At 41.3% G+C, this 18,722-nt stretch overlaps 1 protein-coding gene and 1 long non-coding RNA gene across 5 annotated transcripts in view; one reads left to right on the plus strand and one right to left on the minus strand.

The window, feature by feature from the left end:
* The window catches only part of si:dkey-61l1.4 (uncharacterized), a 66,620-nt gene that overhangs the window by 47,205 nt on the left and 693 nt on the right, over positions 1-18,722 (minus strand). The gene's annotated exons all lie outside the window — the stretch shown is intronic.
* Positions 1,168-3,088, plus strand: LOC149982794 (uncharacterized). The gene is made up of 2 exons (XR_016496915.1): positions 1,168-1,241; positions 1,535-3,088. It is a non-coding gene; the product is annotated as an uncharacterized LOC149982794 (long non-coding RNA).

An 18,722-nucleotide genomic window follows, 5' to 3' on the forward strand; every position in this document is an offset into this window, starting at 1 on the left:
CTTTCTAGCATGGTTGGCGATTGAATGAGCAGGTCTAAACCAGTAATGTCAGAAAAGGAGAGACATGCCCTGCATTATGATTTTGATTTAGGCCTATATAATAAAAGTACAATTTATATTCTAGCGAATTTGAGTGGTAACCCCGACAAGGACTCAAACCCGGGTCCAGCGACTGTCAAGTGAACAACTTAATCTTTATGAGGTCGCTAGGTGTTGGTTTAAGGTCGTTACAATATATTAGGCGACATGATCCTATGCGATCTTCTTACCAACGGAAAATGCATCTGTTAGGCCAACATTTTGGAATTACTGAAAAGATGGTGCTGAAGAACATGGCTGACGCTGATCCTTGTACTTAGTCCCCTCCAGTATTCTGTGTTCACCCACGACTGCGTGGCCAAACACGACTCCAACACCATCATTAAGTTTGCTGACGACTACAGTGGCACTACTTTTAAACTCAGACAAAACAGAGATGCTTGTTCTAGGTCCCAAGAAACAAAGAGACCTTCTGTTGAATCTGACAATTAATCTTGATGGTTATACAGTCGTCTCCAAAAAAACGGTGAAGGACCTCTGTGTTACTCTGGACCCTGATCTATCTTTTGACAAACATATCAAGACTGTTTCAAGGACAGCTTTTTCCATCTAGCCTCTTTACACTGGCTTCCTGTTAAGGCAAGGGCTGATGTCAAGGTTTTACTGCTAACCTACAAAGCATTACATGGGCTTGCTCCTACCTATCTTTCCGATTTGGTCCTGCAGTACATACCGACATGTACGCTACGGTCACAAGACACAAGCCTCCTAACTGTCCCTAGAATTCTCCTACAGAGTTCCATTTTTATGGAATGGTCTGCCTACCCATGTCTACCCATGCGCAGACTCGGTCTCAACTTTTAAGTCTTTATTGAAGACTCATCTCTTCAGTAGGTCCTATGATTGAGTGTAGTCTGGCCCAGGAGTGTGAAGGAGAACGGAAGGCACTGGAGCAACAAACTGCCCTTGCTGTCTCTGCCTGGCTGGTTCCACTCTCTACACTGGGATTCTCTGCCTCTAACCCTATTACAGGGGCTGAGTCACTGGCTTACTGGTGCTCTTCCATGCCGTCCCTAGGAGGGGTGCGTCACTTGAGTGGGTTGAGTCACTGACATGATCTTCCTGTTTAGGTTGGTGCCCCCCCTTGGGCTGTGCCATGGCGGAGATCTTTGTGGGCTATACTTGGATCTTGTCTCAGGATGGTAAGTTCGTGGTTTGAAGATATCCCTCTAGTGGTGTGGGAGCTGTGCTTTGGCAAAGTGGGTGGGGTTATATCCTGCCTGTTTGGCCCTGTCCGGGTGTATTGTCGGACGGGACCACAGTGTCTCCCGACCCCTCCTGTCTCAGCCTCCAGTATTTATGCTGCAGTAGTTTGTGTCGGGGGATAGTTTCAGTCTGTTATATCTGGAGTATTTCTCCTGTCTTATCCGGTGTCCTGTGTGAATTTAGGTATGCTCTCTCTAATTCTCTCTTTCTTTCTTTCTCTCTCTCGGAGGACCTGAGCCTTAGGACCATGCCTCAGGACTACCTGGCCTGATGACTCCTTGCTGTCCCCAGTCCACCTGGCCGTGCTGCTGCTCCAGTTTCAACTGTTCTGCCTGCGGCTATAGAACCCTGACCTGTTCACCGGACGTGCTACCTGTCCCAGACCTACTGTTTTCAACTCTCTAGAGACAGCAGGAGCAGTAGAGATACTCTTAATGATCAGCTATGAAAAGGCAACTGACATTCACTCCTGAGGTGCTGACCTGTTGCACCCTCGACAACCACTGTGATTATTATTATTTGACCCTGCTGGTCATCTATGAACATTTGAACATCTTGGCCATGTTCTGTTATAATCTCCACCTGACACAGCAAGAAGAGGACTGGTCACCCCTCATAGCCTGGTTCCTCTCTAGGTTTCTTTCTAGGGAGTTTTTCCTAGCCACGTGCTTCTACACCTGCATTGCTTGCTGTTTGGGGTTTTAGGCTGGGTTTCTGTACAGCACTTTGAGATATCAGCTGATGTAAGAAGGGCTTTATAAATACATTTTATTTGATCACCGACAATGATGAGACGGCCTATAGGGAGGAGGCCTGATCACCGACAATGATGAGACGGCCTATAGGAAGGAGGTCAGAGAACTGGCAGTGTGGTGCCAGGACAACAACCTCTCCCTCAATGTGAGCAAGACAAAGTAGCTGATCGTGGACTACAGGAAAAGGCGGGCCGAACAGGCCCCCATTAACATCGACCGGGCTGTAGTGGAGCGGGTCGAGAGTTTCAAGTTCTTTGGTGTCCACATCACCAACGAACTATCATGGCCCAAACATACCAAGACAGTTGTGAAGAGGGCATGACAAAACCTTTTCCCCCTCAGGAGACAGAAAAGATTTGTCATGGGTCCCCAGATCCTCAAAGGTTTCTACAGCTGCACCATTGAGAGCATCCTGACCGGTTGCATCACCACCTGGTATGGCAACTGCTCGGCAGCTGACCGTAAGGCGTCACAGAGCCCATCACTGGGGCCAAGCTTCCTGTCATCCAGGACCTATATATTAGGCGGTGTCAGAGGAAAACCCATAACATTGTCAAAGACTCCAGTCACCCAAGTTATAGACTGTTTTCTCTGCTACCGCATGGCAAGCGGTACCGGAGAGCCAAGTCTAGGACCAAAAGGCTCTTTAACAGCTTCTACCCCCAAGCCATTAGACTGCTGAACAATTCATAAAATCGCCACCGGACAATTTACGTTGACCCCCCTCCCTCTTGTACACTGCTGCTACTCGCTGTATGTTTGTTACCTATGCATAGTCACTTCGCTCCCACCTACATGTACAGATTACCTGAACTAGCCTGTACCCCTGCACACTGACTCGGTACGGGTTAGCTTCGTTATTGTTATTCTTATTGTGTTACTTTTTATTTTAACTTTTTATTTGAGCCTACTTTTTCTTCTTCTTGAACTGCACTGTTGGTTAAGGGCTTGTAAGTAAGCATTTCACGGTAAAGTCTATACCTGTTATATTCGGCGCATGTGGCAAATAAAGTTTGATTTGATTGAAATGTTTTTATTAGCCTAGCATTATTATAATTTCCGTACATCAAACAACTCCATTTCCCCCAAAATAACAGTATTTACTTCCAATACAGTTGATCAACCACTGGAAGTTGTGCGTAAGCATGGTCTGAGATTTGCGTAGAAATACACTTTCCCGTCAAGTTCAACAATTAAAATTGTTGAACTTGACAATTGTTTTCCCTCTGCGGGAAGTATTTTTTGTGCGCATGCACCTTTGATAAATAAAGCCTCTGCTCTGTGACACATGGCGAATGAATGAGGGATAGCACTATGGTTTGCCCTGATAGGACCTGAGCAGAGTCATGAGCAGTGAGCCCTGGGGCCTGTCCTGTTTAGTCCATCAGTGAGACCAGGACCAGGTCATGCAGTGCAGTGCAGTGAGTGGTTTAGGGCTCAGAGGCTGCCTGGATCTGGGTTCACACTGGGTTACAGGAGGGCTCTGAAATGCTCTGCAGCCCATCCATCACCTGTCTGTCTGCTTTCTGGTTTTGGCTCCCACAGCCTCTCACACTACTCTGACTGTCCTGTCTGTCACAGGGCACATCCACACACAGCCCAGTAGCCAAGACTGGAAAGTAGAGGTTAGCGAGAGGCCTCCTTTCAAGAGCTCTGTACACTACTACTAATTAATACCATATGGTTCATGTATTAAGTACAACGAATGAAAACATTACAAGGATGTTTTGAAATCCAGTGATGCACTACTTTAGTCACTTTGAACATGTTCTCATCTATGTTAGCCAGAAGGAATCCCCTGCTGAATGCTCTGTCAGATAACAGACAGAGCAATGCCATGCTGTGCATAAGTGTTCTGGCATATTATTTTTACAGGTGTCGCCACACTTGGAGGACAGACAGAGACAGTCTGAAAGTCATATATCATGTCTATCTCAGTGCTGTCTGACTGGTGAGACCTAGCAGGAGCACTGGCTGCCTCTCTGTAGGCCTGCTGGGAAGCAGATGCGAGGAACAAAGGCAAGAGGTTCCTCTATATGGACAGATACTGTAGGAATGACTCCACTGAACATCACATCCAACATACAGTATTTTTAAACTGTAACCCAAATGCTGATCTCAGCTGATTGCAGACTGCAGAGGCCTCTCTCAGACCCAACATCCACATATGCTACGGTCAAAATGTAAACTCACTGCTCACCAGCCATTCTAGCAACATTCCTTAAATCAACCATTTTAGAGATGTTTTCGATGACATCGCACGTCTTAAAAGTGATACACAGTACAGTGCCAAATAGGGAAAAAGTCTGCACAAACTTTGTTCTGCAGGAGACAGAAAGTCCAACAGGAGACCCTAAAATGGCAATGATATTTCAGTGTCAATCAAATGAAACAGAGCTCTCTCGGGTGAGGCGCTCGAAGGAAAACAAGCCAGATGACACTTACTAGACACATTTTGGAAAAATCTCAAACAACAGAAGAATGGGATATAAAAACACAAGTTTTGTTCCCAGACTCCCTGGAGAAAAGGTGATTCATATCGAACACACACAGCTAGGGCAAGGGAAGGAGAATTCAAGATGTAAAGAATAAAAAAGACCCAAGGTTATTCTGCCAAGAAATGTACATTCACAACTCATTATCACTATCCGGTAGTTGTTTCTCAGTCAGAATCATTTGTGATGTATTTCCCAGATGTTACCATGACAACTTGATTCCCTAGAAAACACCTGTTGGTTCCCTAGAAAACCTGGCCTTTTCAGCAACACAATTAATTTCAACTGAAGCCTTTTTAAATGTAGACTACTGGCACATTTCTTTATGCATGGCTTATGCTTTGACTGCAACTAAAGTATTCAACTCTACATAGAGTATTAAAGTTCCTGTGAGGAGTCACGTAGACAAGTAGCTCTCAAAGCTCTTCAGTGGCGATGGCCAAGGGTCAGGGTCAGTCTGGACGAGCTCTTTGTTGAGAGATGGAATCAGAGGCAGTGTACAGTAAGAAGGTGCACATTCCTCCTATTTAATAAATCCAGGGTGCTGAACACACATGGAGAGATTTGAGACTGCGGAGGTTGGTTTGACATCGACCTGTCAAAAGCTTTCTTTCCTGGCCCCTGGCCAAATATCAACTTTATCTTTTTGGAAGGGATTCAACTATCCACCACATCTTGCATTAACATTCACCATGAGATCATGTCAAGATGCTTGAACCACTGTACTGTACATTTCCACAATGAATTAATCTGCTTAATGGAACTCTTAGGAAAAATCAAGACTATAAAAGGTGCTGATATACTGAACAGACAAATCCGAAAATATTGGCACCCTTGATAAAGATGAGCACTTAAAATAAATAATACAAATACTGAGCTATATATTTATGCCAAATATTTTGGGGGAAATTACAGTGCCTTGCGAAAGTATTCGGCCCCCTTGAACTTTGCGACCTTTTGCCACATTTCAGGCTTCAAACATAAAGATATAAAACTGTATTTTTTTGTGAAGAATCAACAACAAGTGGGACACAATCATGAAGTGGAACGACATTTATTGGATATTTCAAACTTTTCTAACAAATCAAAAACTGAAAAATTGGGCGTGCAAAATTATTCAGCCCCCTTAAGTTAATACTTTGTAGCGCCACCTTTTGCTGCGATTACAGCTGTAAGTCGCTTGGGGTATGTCTCTATCAGTTTTGCACATCGAGAGACTGACATTTCTTCCCATTCCTCCTTGCAAAACAGCTCGAGCTCAGTGAGGTTGGATGGAGAGCATTTGTGAACAGCAGTTTTCAGTTCTTTCCACAGATTCTCAATTGGATTCAGGTCTGGACATTCTAGCACCTGGATATGTTTATTTTTGAACCATTCCATTGTAGATTTTGCTTTATGTTTTGGATCATTGTCTTGTTGGAAGACAAATCTCCGTCCCAGTCTCAGGTCTTTTGCAGACTCCATCAGGTTTTCTTACAGAATGGTCCTGTATTTGGCTCCATCCATCTTCCCATCAATTTTAACCATCTTCCCTGTCCCTGCTGAAGAAAAGCAGGCCCAAACCATGATGCTGCCACCACCATGTTTGACAGTGGGGATGGTGTGTTCAGCTGTGTTGCTTTTACGCCAAACATAACGTTTTGCATTGTTGCCAAAAAGTTCAATTTTGGTTTCATCTGACCAGAGCACCTTCTTCCACATGTTTGGTGTGTCTCCCAGGTGGCTTGTGGCAAACTTTAAACGACACTTTTTATGGATATCTTTAAGAAATGGCTTTCTTCTTGCCACTCTTCCATAAAGGCCAGATTTGTGCAATATACGACTGATTGTTGTCCTATGGACAGAGTCTCCCACCTCAGCTGTAGATCTCTGCAGTTCATCCAGAGTGATCATGGGCCTCTTGGCTGCATCTCTGATCAGTCTTCTCCTTGTATGAGCTGAAAGTTTAGAGGGACGGCCAGGTCTTGGTAGATTTGCAGTGGTCTGATACTCCTTCCATTTCAATATTATCGCTTGCACAGTGCTCCTTGGGATGTTTAAAGCTTGGGAAATCTTTTTGTATCCAAATCCGGCTTTAAACTTCTTCACAACAGTATCTCGGACCTGCCTGGTGTGTTCCTTGTTCTTCATGATGCTCTCTGCGCTTTTAACGGACCTCTGAGACTATCACAGTGCAGGTGCATTTATACGGAGACTTGATTACACACAGGTGGATTGTATTTATCATCATTAGTCATTTAGGTCAACATTGGATCATTCAGAGATCCTTATTGAACTTCTGGAGAGAGTTTGCTGCACTGAAAGTAAAGGGGATGAATAATTTTGCACGGCCAATTTTTCAGTTTTTGATTTGTTAAAAAAGTTTGAAATATCCAATAAATGTCATTCCACTTCATGATTGTGTCCCACTTGTTGTTGATTCTTCACAAAAAAATACAGTTTTATATCTTTATGTTTGAAGCCTGAAATGTGGCAAAAGGTCGCAAAGATCAAGGGGGCCGAATACTTTCGCAAGGCACTGTATATTATTTTATACTAATACAATTGCTCAGAGAAAAAGATAGGTGTTCAAATTATTGGCACCTGTTTTCAATATCCTCCTCTTGCGAGGATAACAGCACTTAGCTTTTTTCTATAAATGTTTTATGAGATTGAAGAACACACTGGGAGGGATGTTAGATGATTCCTTAGTTCATGCCAGCAGCATACCACCCTGCATACCACTGCTGGCTTGCTTCTGAAGCTAAGCAGGGTTGGTCCTGGTCAGTCCTTGGATGGGAGACCAGATGCTGCTGGAAGTGGTGTTGGAGGGCCAATAGGAGGCACTCTTTCCACTGGTCTAAAAAATATCCCAATGCCCCAGGGCAGTGATTGGGGACACTGCCCTGTGTAGGGTGCCATCTCTTGGATGGGATGTTAAACGGGTGTCCTGACTCTCTGAGGTCATTAAATGTCACTTATCGTAAGAGTAGGGGTGTTCCCTGGTGTCCTGGCTAAATTCCCAATCTGACCCTCAAACCATCACGGTCACCTAATAATCCCCAGTTTACAATTGGCTCATTCATCCCCCTCCTCTCCCCTGTAACTATTCCCCAGGTTGTTGCTGCAAATGAGAATGTGTTCTCAGTCAATTTACCTGGTAAAATAACAAATAAATAAATAAAAGTTCATAGAGAATCTTTCCCAATCCTTGATATGCTTTGGTCTGTGCTTATGGACTGCCCTCTTTATTTCAAACCACAGGTTTTCAATGGGGTTCTAGTGCAGAGATGGCCATTGCAAAATGTTGATTTTTTTGGTCAATTAACCATTTAATTGTGGTACTTGGTAGAGTTCATGATGCTGTTGACCTTACTTAATAAGGGTCCCAGGACCAGTGGAAGCAAAACAGCTTACAGCGTCAAAGATTCACCACCATATTTTACAGTAGGTATGAGGTTATTTTATGCATCCTTATTTCGATGCCAAACCCACCTCTGGTGTGCGTGGCCAACGAGCTTTATTTTTGTCTCATCTGACCATAGCACTCAGTTCCAATCCAAGTGCCAATGCAGTTTAGCAAACTCCAGGTGATTACATTTGTTGATTGCTCTCAATAAAGGATTTTTTTCTGGCAACCCTTCCAAAGAGCCTATTGGCATGGAGGTGTCGTCTAATTGTAGATTTGGAGACTTGGTATAGAAATGGCCAAGATGTGGCCAAGTTCTGTAATTCTCCAACAGTGACCCCTTGTTCTTTTCTTTGCCTCCCAAACCATCTTTCTCATGGTGTGTGGGGACAAGATAAACTTGGGTCTTCTTCCAGGCAAGTTTACCACTGTTGCAGTGGTTTTAAACTTCTTAATTGTTGCTCTAATAGTGTTGAGGTTTATTTGTATCCATTGCCTAATTTATGAAAGTCAAAAACCATTTATCATTTGTGAGTTCTTTGCCTTTCCCCATGGTGATGGATGACAAATGGATTTTACCTGCGCGTTACCTCATTTCTATAGGAAGCCATGATAGGCCACAATACAGTTCCTTAAACTGATATGAATGCAAATGAAATGTTGTTAGATTTTATCTTTAGGAGTGCCAATAAGTTAGACACTTACCTTTTTGAGATTTCTTTAAACTAGTTAAACAAAATCTCTTTCTCTGAGCAATTGTATTAGTATAAAATAATATAATTGTCCCATTTTTTGGAAAATACAATATAGATTTTTTTGCCCTTTAATCAAGGGTGACAATCATTTTGGATTTGACTATATTCATATCGGCACCCAGAACAAAATCAGCTACTTTTAATGTTAAAGCTATAATATGTAACTTTTTGGGCGACCGGTCTAAATTCACATAGAAATGTGTTATAGATCTATAATTTTCATTGAAAGCAAGTCTAAGAAGTGGTAGATCTGTTCTATGTGCACTATTTCTATGCTTCCCGTTCTTAAGTTTTGTTTTCGCGTCTTTTATTTTCAGATTTGTACACCAGTTTTAAACAGCTGAAAATATAAGATTTGGTTATGGAAAATATATTTCACAGCTGTTTAGATGGTACAATGTTTCTCTACACTCTACTTGATTGTTTTGTCACAAACTGAAATTAGGCAAACTGTTGTAATTTTAGCAACCAGGAAATGGCAGTGAGATTTCTGCATAGTGTATCTTTAAGGCTGCCACAAGAGACTAGCCTACTACACCAGTCAGTTGATAATATTATACCGTTTTACAAATCATAGCCACGGATCACGTTTTACTGGTTTCTTAACATTTCTGTTGAGATGGATTTCACAAAAAATGCCTTTTATAGGCCTAGTATTTTATGACATGTACCCAAATAGTCTTTCATAGTTCACTGTTACAAGCACAAAGCACAAGCATCCCACCAATGGAGCTGGAATGAGGTCTGTCAAGTATGTACTTTGTAGATTTTTATAGGACTTGACCTCTGATGTTGACACATGATTTTCGTGCTGACCCCCCAGGGCCAGCCTTGTGTTGCCCCGTCCTCCTCAGGGGCTGACAGCGTCTAGGGGGGCAGACTGCCACAACATGACATTACAGCATGACTTCAGTATGCCAGGGCTCCAGCTGGGTAGAACCTGCCCTGGCGGAGCCAAACAGCTATGGCACTGTGTACTTGAAAACCATCAGGAGGAAATCCATCATTCTTACAGTACATTGCACTGCGCATCACAGGCAATAACTACATCTGAGTGAGCCTGAGAGCTACTGAGCTGCTCCTTTCTAGTTGCTGCAGTTGGACAAAAATATTTTAACAAGAGTTTTACAATGCGGTCATGAGATGCAGGTTTAACTTGAAACATTTCAATGTTCTCCTCACTGTAGGTGAAGTAAACATCATGAATGGTGTGTGTGGGGGGGGGGGGGGGGGGGGGGCTCGTCTGTGAGTTACAACAATAATTGAGGGAACACTAGCCCTGAGTGTTCTCAAAGCAAGGAGGTAGGCCTAGGTCTGAATGTCAGTGCTGTTGCAGCCAAATCCACCAAGTGTGTTTGCAAAGTAAAGCAAGACTCTGCATTTGGCATCTATAAAGGAAATCCAGACTGACATATGCCCCCTTTATACATTTGAGAATAATGTTGTGTTAATTTTAATCTGGATAGACATCATAGAGGTCAATAAATGTTTTAGTTAGGGGCTGGTGTGTTGTGAATATGAAATAATGCCATATGGAATATTCAGAGCAACAAGGCAGGCAGATCATAATTGTATAATGTATGTCATTTCTGTCTGCCTAAACCAATTTGTGATCAATTATAAATTGCTGCATCTGAAATCAAGGTTGGAAATGAAATAGCCTACTTGGAATTTCGGGTTTCCCATGAGCTAGCTAATGGTGCCAAGGAAAGTCAGTGATTGTTATTAACCACAACATATCTCCCTTAGTCTCCAACAGGCCAGCCCCTGTCTGACTCCTGCCAGGCTAAATCCATTCAGCACCTCAGCTCAGCCAACTGTTGTTCTTGGATATCCCTGGCCCGAACCGTCGGTCCATAATTGAAAAGACACTGCAGCTCTTAGTGGAGCTTTTCACAGTTCTGACTGGTGTTTGGAGAGCCAGGTCGCTGATGTCAGGACCCAGACCCCCAGACCAGGAGACAGCGATAGAATTCAGGTTAGGGAGGATTTAAGTAACAAACCCACACAAACCAAATGTGGCCCTGTGGAGAGGGCTGGCTATGGAGGTCAGTTGAAAGTGAAGTAAAGATATAGTCAAGTCAATCAAATCAAATCAAATTGCAATTGTTACATGCTTCGAAAACAACAGGTGTAGAGGAAGAGTGAAATGCTTACTTACAGGTTCTTTTCCAACAACGCAGAGTAGAAATAGTGACACAAGGAATAAATACACAGTGAATAACGAATAACAATGACGAGTAAAAATAACATGGCTATATACAGGGAGTACCAGTACTTAGTTTATTGGCAGGGGTACTATGTACATATAGGTAGGGGTAAAGTGACTCGGCAACAGGATAGATAATTGACAGTAGCAGCAGTGTATTTGGTGAGTGTGTGTGTGTGTGTGGCGTCAGTATGCATGTGTGCGCGTGTTATGTGTGTGTGGGAGTATGTAGTGTGTGTGTGTGTATCTTCATGCATTGGGGTGTCATTGTAAGTATATGAGTGTGTGGGTAGAGTCCAATGTGTGTGCATAGTCAAGTCAGTGCAGGAGAGAAAAATAATAATAAAGCGAACTGGATGGAATATGGGGAAAAATGCAGTCAATTATTGTTTTTATCTTCAACATAGAAAATGCTACCAAAAATAATTTACTGAAACTTGTTACTAATAACAGCGTCACCGATGATTCACCAAAATATATTTTGAAAGAGGAATCAAAGTACTTTTAGCATATGTTTTCATTTCTCCAATTAATAATAAAATGAACAGCTGTACAGAAATACTAATGTGAAGCCCAAATTACAGAGGAGGAACTTCTTGATGCAAATAAAGCCTTTAAGTCTGGCAAAACCAGGGCTGGATGGGATACCAATTGAGGTATACCAAACCTTTTAGATGTACTCAGACGACTGTTATTAGCATGTTTTAACCACTCCTATAAAAATGGTAGATTAGCAGATACTCAAAAAAAGGTCTGATTTCATTACTACTGAAAGAGGACCCAAGTGGTAAATATAAACATCCAGTCCATTTAAAAAATTTGTGTTGTGATGCCAAAATTCTAGCAAAATGCATAGAATTAAAAAGGTATTGTCGGATATTACTCATCCTAATCAGACAGGTTTTCGACATGGCGATAATTTGGAGATAATATAAGACAAGTACTGGAAACAATAGAACACTATGAAAAATCTGGGAACCCAGGCCTGATATTCATACCTGACGTTGACAAGGCTTTTGATAAAGTACGACTGGAATTTATATATAAATACCTGGAATATTTCAATTTTGGAGAATCTCTTATACACTGGGTTAAAGTTATGTATAGTAATCCTAGGTGTAAAATCGTAAATAATGGCTACTTCTCAGAAAGTATTAAACTGTCAAGAGGTGTAAAACAAGGTTGTCCACTATCGGCATATCAATTTATTATGGCCATCAAAATGTTAGCTGTTAATATCAGATCCAACAATAATATCAACGGGCTAGAAATCCAGGGGTTAAAAATAAAGGTGTCATTGTACGCTGATGATTACTGTTTTTTTTAAATACACAATTTGGATCCTTCCACAGCCTCATAGAGGATCTAGATAATTGTTCTAACCTCTTGATTACAACCAAATTATGATAAGTGTACTATATTACTGTGTAGTTTATCTATAAAATGGTCTGACGGTGAAGTGGACATATCCTGAAAAAAATTATCTCCCTACAATACATTTTTAATAGAAAGTTAGCTCTGACGAATGCCGTGTTTTCACTAAAGTTTCAGTCTTACAAAAGTTATACTTAAATCCAAAACAGTTCTCTAGCAGATTAGTAAAAATGTCTCACCCCATGTTAAAACCTTTCTGGCGCAGGCGTCCCGCTAGCGACCCACCTCAACAACGTCCGATGAAATTGTAGAGCACGAAATTCAAATGACATAAATGGAAATATTTAACATTCATGAATATACAAGTGTGATACATTAAAAAAAGCTTAACTTCTTGTTAATCCAGCCGCTGTGTCAGATTTCAAAAAGGCTTTACGGCGAAAGCACACCATGCGATTATCTGAGGACAGCGCCATGCATATAAAAGCATAAAAAAACATTTTTCAACCAGGCAGGTGCGCCACGAAAGTCAGAAATAGCGATATAATAAATGCCTTACCTTTGAAGATCTTCTTCGGTGGCACTCCAAAAGGTCCCAGCTACATCACAAATGGCCCTTTTGTTCGATAAATTCCATCTTTATATCCCCAGAAACTCAGTTTAGCTGGTGCGCTTCATTCAATAATCCACCGGTTTCCCTCCTTCAAAATGAATCCCAAACGTTACCAATAAACTTCTCCAAACAAGTCAAACAACGTTTATAATCAAACATCAGGTATCCTAATACGTAAATAAATTATAAAATTTAAGACGGAGAATCGTTATTGTCTTTACCGGAGATAGACAACAAAGAACGCACTCTCATCCACGCGCATGAAAACACTACAGCCAAAATGGGAGCCACTTAGAAAAACTACAAATTCTAGCTCATTTTTCCAAAAATAAGCGTGAAACTCTTTCTAAAGACTGTTGACATCAAGTGGAAGCCCTAGGAACTGCAATATAGGAGGATTTCGCCTCATAATAAACATGACAGCCATTGGAAACAGTGGTAGGCTGAAACTTTTTTGGGTGGTTTGTCCTCTGGGTTTTGCCTGCCATATCAGTTCTGTTATACTCACATATATTATTTTAACAGTTTTAGAAACTTTAGATTGCTTTCTATCCTAAGTATATGCATATCCTAGCTTCTGGGCCTGAGTAACAGGCAGTTTACTTTGGGCATGCTTTTCATCCGGGAGTCAAAATACTGCCCCCTAGCTCAAAGAGGTTAAAAAAGTCATTTTTCCCTTTATTCAGATTAAAACCTCTTTCAGTTATTTGAAAATTAAATAATCTCCAAAATATTGCTATTTTTAAAACAAGCCATAGAATTTGGTTGCAATTTCAGTTTAATCCACCAGAAAAGACACATATTAAACAAATATTATGGTTAAACTCAAATTTACTAATTGATTAAACAAAACAATATAATCTTTGTAAATTATGTTATAAATAGCTGTCTGGTGGTGTTATGTCACACATGCAGCTAACAAACATACAGTATATGGAAATGTCTGCTCTACTTAAAATTACAACCAACTAATTGAAGCATTACTGCACAAATGGAAGAGGGAAGTGAAAGGGGGAGAAAGTAAGGGAGGAGACAGCAGGCGCGGTACAAGTCAATATTAGCAAGGTGTTATTAATGTTTTGTACACTCAGTGTATATTATCCATGTCCTCGTTCAGCCACGACTGTAAGAGACATAGAATATAGGGTGGCGCAGTGGTTAAGGGCGCTGTACTGTGCCATCATGGGCACCAGCTGTGCCATCAGAGACTCTGGGTTCGCGCCCAGGCTCTGTCGTAACTGGCCGTGACCAGGAGGTCCGCACAATTGGCCTAGCGTCGTCCGGGTTAGGGAAGGCTTGGCCGGTAGGGATGTCCTTGTCTCATCGCGCACCAGCGACTCCTGTGGCGGGCCGGGCACAGTGCGCGCTAACCAAGGTTGCCAGGTGCACGGTGTTTCCTCCGACACATTGGTGCGGCTGGCTTCCGGGTTGGATGCGCGCTGTGTTAAGAAGCAGTGCGGCTTGGTTGGGTTGTGTATCGGAGGACGCATGACTTTCAACCGTCGTCTCTCCCGAGCCCGTACGGGAGTTGTAGCGATGAGACAAGATAGTAGCTACTAAAACAATTGGATACCACGAAATTGGGGAGAAAAAGGGGTAAAAACAAAAAATAAACAAATATTGTTGATTTTTCAGGTCTTGTTGATAGTCTCGAACAAGTTTGTTCACATTTGTGCACATTTGCCAATAGAACAGAGTGTGCAGTCACTGGAGAACAAACTTGTTCGAGACTATCAACAAGACCCGAAAGACCCGAAAAATCAACAAGACAATATTCTATGTTTCTTTTTTATTTTTTACCCCTTTTTCTCCCCAATTTCGTGGTATCCAATTGTTTTAGTAGCTACTATCTTGTCTCATTGCTACAACTCCCGTACGGGCTCGGGAGAGACGAAGGTTGAAAGTTTCATCAGGATGTTCATCCAAATCAAGGTTGGTAAATGCTGTTCTGATGTCCAGAAGCTGGTTACGGTTATAGGAAATGATAGCAGAGACATTATGTACCAAACAAAGTTGAGATCAGTGTTAAAAAAAAACACAGAATTGGTCAAGAGGAGCCCGTAACATGGCTACTACCCACCGCAGAGCCATTGTGTGTAAGCGTAAATAAGAACTTGGAATCCTTTTCCAGTGTTCATTTTCTAAATTGTAATTACTTTGCTACTATGGCCTATTTATTGCCTTATGTCCTTACTCCATTTGAACACACTGTATATAGATTTTTCTATTGTTATTGACTGTACTTTTGTTTATCCCATGTGTAACTCTGTGTTGTTGTTTTTTGTCGCACTGCTTTGCTTTATCTTGGCCAGGTCGCAGTTGTAAATGAGAACTTGTTATCAACTGGTTAAATAAAGGTGAAATAAAACATTTAAAAAAACATAAGCAAGGTTAATTAATCTAAACACTGCCTTGAGTTCCTGACCCATGATTAAAATTCACACAGATGACAGTGAGCATTTATTCATTCTAAGCCACAGCATGACAAAGTTTGTAGATTTCTGCCAACAGTAGAACTGCAATTATCCTGCCTACTTAAAATTCTTTAGCAATCACCTCACCAAATGGGCCACCTAAGCAGACAGGCATGATGATAACTCACAAGAAATGACATTGGGACAGCTGGATGGCTAAAGCCAAATACTGTAAAGTTTTAGCTGCGACTCCCAATACAGTACTTAACCACACATAACAATGTCATAATTCAACATGGCCTTCTAAAATTGTGAGGACATGTCTGACATTTCAGAGGGTTTTTAGCCACCACTGTTGGTTTCCAAACTGAGCAACCTGAAAAATTAATTATTTTGTCCAGCATGTCTAACGCAGGTTGGCGTTTATTGTCATGAATCTTGCTTGCCCTAGAGGCAGAACTGAGTGATTTCTTCTAAATGCGCCAGCTGCAAAGTCAAGACTGTCTATATCGTAAGTCATGAAAACAAAAGCACTTAAAAAAAAAAGTTTTAAGGTTAGTGTTAGGCATTAGGGTTAGCAGTGTGGTTAAGGTTAGGGTTAAGGCTAGGGTTAGGTTTCAAATCTGATTGTATGACTTTGTGGCTGTGCCAGTTAGTTATCACTCCGTAGAGCTGCCTACAAGGCAAGATTCATAACAATAAATACCAACCTGCATGTCTAGCATGGATAGCCCTCCCAAATGTATTATATAATTATTTTGACTCAATCTGACAATCGCTCAGAAAATAATGTTTTCGTGTTTCCCCTGAATGTCAAGTTTCTAAAATATTCTCAGATAGTTCCACCAGGTGCCCCTGGCCTGGCCTATGTAATGCTGCCCAGACACACAATCAGCAGGGAGATGTTATTCTCACCCTGGACACATAGTTATGGTTATCAAACCAGGATAACATTAATTACTGTCTGTATGTCTGGCATTCAGGCCTCAGTAGTCTGGCTTTGGAGTGGTGCCCCTCAGACCCAGACAGCACAGGCGCTTTGATCTGCACTCAATGACACGATATAGGAACAGAGAGCAAACAGATCCCGTTCCTGTCCAAGCCAGTTAATTATACAATTAAAACATGACATTACATACCATAATTTACATGGTTAATCATTGGAATTACTTTGTTCCAATGTCACATAGCAAAGCTTTAATAACAGATAGGTTAGAAAAACATATTTATGGAGCTGTTACCTCATGGATATTGAATTTTTTTAGCACAATAAATCTCAGTGAATAAATAAATCTCAGTAAGGTTATGGTCGATATTCTGCAATATAGCTTCATTTAGAGATACTGGAACCAGTATCTTTGCATAGGCTAATTGAAAGTCTATTCACAGAAAAAACTGCTCAAGCAACAGTGTGCTAAGTGGGCTTGGGTTCTGCAATCCAACCTAACCCAAGGGACCCTCTTGTAACAATGTGGGCAGCCGCCCCTTGCTCTATTCAATGAACCAATATGGTCGCCAAGAGGCAGAACCAGACTTCATGAAGGAGCTTTAAACAAACCAACTCAACTGGAAACACCCCACATAAATGACTGAGCAGAACGAGACACTTCAGGTCTTTCCCATTGGTGACCAACATCACTATGGGATTATGTACAGGTCATAGTAGATGGGAAGGGGTTCTTTGAATGACACATAATTATTCCCTTCCTCCCTCATTCTCATACAGTCCAGTCTATAACTGGCTCTCCCAGGCCAGACCAATTAATTCTGACCCTGAGCCTGTGGGCCTGTTCACTCGCAGAGCTGCACTGGGAGCAGCTGGATGAAATGTGGCTCATGAGATCTTATGGTAACACAAGCACTATTAGAAAACATTATAAGCATATTTCCCCTTCACATATGGACAGTGTTGTATAAGAGCAGATATTATGGAATGTTGGAATGAGGTGGTGACATTCTATGGGAAATTATGGTAATTACTTAACTCTGTGTTTATTGTCTGAGGTTACTATGCATATTCTTTAGCCTATATGAACCAAATTCTATACTTATTGATTTTCACAGGTACAGCAGATAATTAAGTGATAGCCGGTGTTTGGAGGATATATTTGCATGGATGTGGCAAACCGTGACCAATATACTGTATCTTCCAAACAACGGCTTTGAGGGCATTATCACTTTTAAACAGTGTTACCAACCTATTCAAATTATAATTGACATATTTTCATAAAAAACGTAATTATTTTGATGAATTTATTCATACTATTTCATCCTTTCACGAGATATAATCCCAACACAAATCTAAGGTTGCTACCCAAGCTGGCTGGTTGTTTGTTCTGTCGGTTTGGTTGCCAGAGACGTGACCCAGTTGTTTAGTCTTTTTGTCCTGTATCTATGGACGTTCATTCACTCTAAATGTTTCATTGCCATATTGGCTGGCAACGTTCTTAAACCTTGTTTGCTAGCTAGCCAACTACAGCTAACCTTTCAGGCATGTTAAACAGTGCAGCCAGAATAACAGAAAAGTAGCTCCATTTGTGTTTGTTTAAGCTGTTTTCTAGTGACATTTATTTGGATACATCCATAACAATGAGTTAATGATGCGTGATTTCGCCTAGCCAACAACACAGCTAACACAATCACTACAAACTGAAGCTGGAAAGACTGCAAACTATCTGCATTTCGTTTAACCTGTTTTCTATTGACATTTCTTTGTATATATCCATATAAATTATGCCAGCTGATTCATGATTTCAACTGGCTGACAAAAGTTGTCTGCCTGTGTGTCTCATCCCAACATGTTCATTACTAAGGGACAGCTGGAGAACGAATTTCAATATGGTAACAATGTTGCAAATGTTGAAGAAACAGACAGCAAGGTTTATACAAATCTCCATGGTTGAAAACCAAATGCTAATCTAAAAGACATGGGAGACAATGTCTAGATGCTTTTATAGTGGAGATCAAGTTTATAAATTGCTTGGCTGGGCTGATGAGTCAGTGGATTGGGCAGTCTGATGGAATAGAGTAAATAGGCATTTCAACGTCATAGTTTTAGCCGGTGGTAACTTGTGGAACATACATTGTCTGGAATGCGTTTTTAACCAATCATCATCCAGGATTAGACCCACCCATTGTATAATTAAAAAATAAGGCCCGAGGGGTGTGGTATATGGCCAATATACCACAGATAAGGGCTGTTCATAGGCACAATGCAATCCAGTTTATAATGGAGGTTAAACAACTCAACCTGCCTGCCTAGTGGTGCCTACCCGAGCCTCTTTCCCTCAATGATAGAACAGGGAATGTTTGGAAAAGCATTGATTTTTTATTAGAACTAAGCAGAATTTCCAGAGTAAAACACATTATTCCCATCTTGCCTCAACATGATATAAACTATTATTACGCTATAAC

This window comes from Oncorhynchus mykiss, chromosome 6, assembly GCF_057628025.1.
Source record: "Oncorhynchus mykiss isolate SJ-2025 chromosome 6, ASM5762802v1, whole genome shotgun sequence".
In the NCBI taxonomy this organism is placed as follows: domain Eukaryota; kingdom Metazoa; phylum Chordata; class Actinopteri; order Salmoniformes; family Salmonidae; genus Oncorhynchus; species Oncorhynchus mykiss.